Here is a 2,926-nt window from a genome sequence, read left to right on the forward strand (position 1 = left end):
AGACTGGTGTGTGGGTGCGGCTGTAAAAAGGAACATCGTGCACGCGCCTGCACATCGTAATATCTGCCTCTTAAGCGTCCATACACACTCGTGTCGAGTTCGTTTCTTCTCTGGTACCAACATCTCCCCTCTCCCTCCCTTGTCTCTTTTCTCGTTTCTTTCTTATGGCTCTCTCTCTCTTTCTTTCTCTCTCCTTTTTTCCCACCATCTTGACTCTGTAAACCGACCATAAACCCTCGACGACAGCTTGGAATTTCTTGGCGTCACGACTTCACCAAACCATATCGATCACCATCCACCGTGGCAATACAACCGACATGCATCCTTCGATGCAACTTTGGGCGATCGTGCAAGCGCTTCATATATCGCTGCTTTGCATCCCTTTTGGACGTTGGATGGTTTCATATCGATTTATGTGAATTTTTGATAGAGGAGTACGGATTGTTTGAATTTTTTTTGGGTTTGATATGAGATAGAAAATCGTCATTCGAATTTTAGTGTAGAAATTGTTCAATGTGAAAAATAGATTTTTGGAATTATGATAAACGACCGATTATTCGATTGCAAAATGAATGAGATATATACATATACATGTACGTAGCAGATTTTTAAATCTTATTGAAACAAAATTTAATTAACAATTTTGTTCTTTCAAAAAAAAATTGTGTAAAAATAGTTCGGTAATTTGAATTTGATTTAAAATAAAATAATTATATATATATATAATTAATAAATAAACATATTTTCTAAGCAATTATTTAACAAGTGGTTAAAGAGTCATACATCGAAATAAAAACCGAAAAGACAAAAACTAAATAGTAAATATTTCTTATTACATTCATTTTGATATCATTTTTTTCGATATTTTATTTACAAATATATGTTTTATCTTAAACAAAAGAAATGGTATATTTATTATTTTCTCTTATGTGGATATAAAATAAATTATTTTTAAGTTGACGCAGCCTAGAATTAAATTTCTAATCCTGTTTACACTTTAGTATGCATATATATATATATATATATATATATATTCTTGGATAATTTAATAAATTTATTTTTTTCAAAATATTTCTGTTTCATACAATAAATATATTTAAAAATTATCTAATTCCTAACTATTGTTATAAAAATTCTCTCCCATCGTTTATTTAAAAAATGACTTATTCGATCTATTTTTTAATTAATTCGCATATTCAATGTTCTACTATATTTAATGAGATTCTTTACTAGATCTCTCAACTTGGGAACAAGTGGTAATCCTTTAAAAATACGCTTGTGAAAATAGACTTTACGTGTCAATATAAATTATAGATCTATATACATAGTGTTGAAATCTGGCTTTAGAAACACGAGTAATACGGATTTGCAAAGAGCTTTAAAGAGTTCAATGTATTCAATCCAGATTTAGCTGTAAAAGTTTCAGCGGTGATATGGCCCAGTTTCTCTACTTTCCGGATCAATCAATTAATTGTTCTGAAATTAGCAAGACAGCACGAAGTAATTACATTATTATAATATACTTTTAAAGAATTAAAGGTTTTACTGACTTGTATAAATCATTGCAATTCATTGTAAAAATAATACAATTTATTCATGTTTGTTATACAAAGTTTTAAGAAACAATTATTAATCAGATGCTAATAAAATAAAAATTTTATTAAATTATGATATTAAAAGTGCTTATGATTATGATATTATGATATTAAAAATATTAATTTTCTATATTATGAGAAATTAGGAATAGATAACAATTTATTATTCAAAATTCATAGTGTCCGTTAATTTTGATTTTATTTTATATTTCGTTAATAATTTGTCTAAGAAAAAAAATATTTAATAGTCAATTTTTCACGAATGTTATATGCAAAGAAAAATTAAAAAATAATTATAAAAGACTGTTTCCCAATTTTTTTTGGTAATAAAAATATTTAAAATTCTATGCATCTTTTAACTTTGAAATAAAATTAGAAAGTCTTATTAGCTTTATAGAAATTAATTAAAATTAGATCTTTATTTTTTCTAACAAAAACAACACACAAAAAAATTATAATTCTTTCATACGTTTTCAAATCAAAGATAAGATATTGTAGCTATTGAGATAAATATTAAATTTTGAATATTTTTAATTGATTATATAAAAATATATTTAAAAATATTATTCCTTGGAATATTCTAACCTAATCTAGAATGTTTAATATCGATATCAATAATTATTTTCATTTTATCTATTAAATATGATAATAAATGTATTAATAAACCTTTCAATGAGATTCATTTATCAAAAACTTAACGCAATCTAACCTAACTTAACTTAAGCTTTACTATATAGAATATTTAATACGGTTATTAAAAATTATTTTTATTTTATCTATCAAATGTGACAAAAGACGAATTAAATAATAAACTTTCAATAAAGTAATGAGAATAAACTTTTCAATAGAGTAATGAGAATAATTTATCAAAAGTTCAATGTAACCTAACCTAACTTAATATAACGTGATTAAAGTCTTACCGATACAACATTCAATATGGATATCAAAAATTATTTTCGTTTTATCTATAAAATGACAAGAAACGTATTAATGAATTTTTTAATACAATAACAAGAATAAGCTTATCAAAAGCTTAGCATTGTTAACGAACAAAAGAGAAGAATCTAATGGAAAATATGAAACGTATATCATTAAACGCATATTTGTTGTTGATATTACAACTAATCCATCGGTTCATCATTGGATAGTTGATTATAACTTTAGTATAATCATCGCGTCGGCAAATAATTGACTTTATCGTTGCGTACATACGCAGAAAATGTTTAATGAGATAATTCCGTTGGATTCTCGCTAACCATGCAGATTTCACTTTGTTTATAATATACGTCCATTCACGAATTAATATATATATATATATATATATATATATT

At 25.5% G+C, this 2,926-nt stretch overlaps 1 protein-coding gene across 3 annotated transcripts in view; it reads left to right on the forward strand.

Annotated features, from left to right (window-relative positions):
* The window catches only part of LOC102674833 (SAM and SH3 domain-containing protein 1-like), a 487,706-nt gene that overhangs the window by 94,032 nt on the left and 390,748 nt on the right, over positions 1-2,926 (forward strand). The window lies entirely within an intron of this gene.

Source organism: Apis dorsata, unplaced genomic scaffold (assembly GCF_000469605.1).
Source record: "Apis dorsata unplaced genomic scaffold, Apis dorsata 1.3 scaffold_303, whole genome shotgun sequence".
Classification (NCBI taxonomy): domain Eukaryota; kingdom Metazoa; phylum Arthropoda; class Insecta; order Hymenoptera; family Apidae; genus Apis; species Apis dorsata.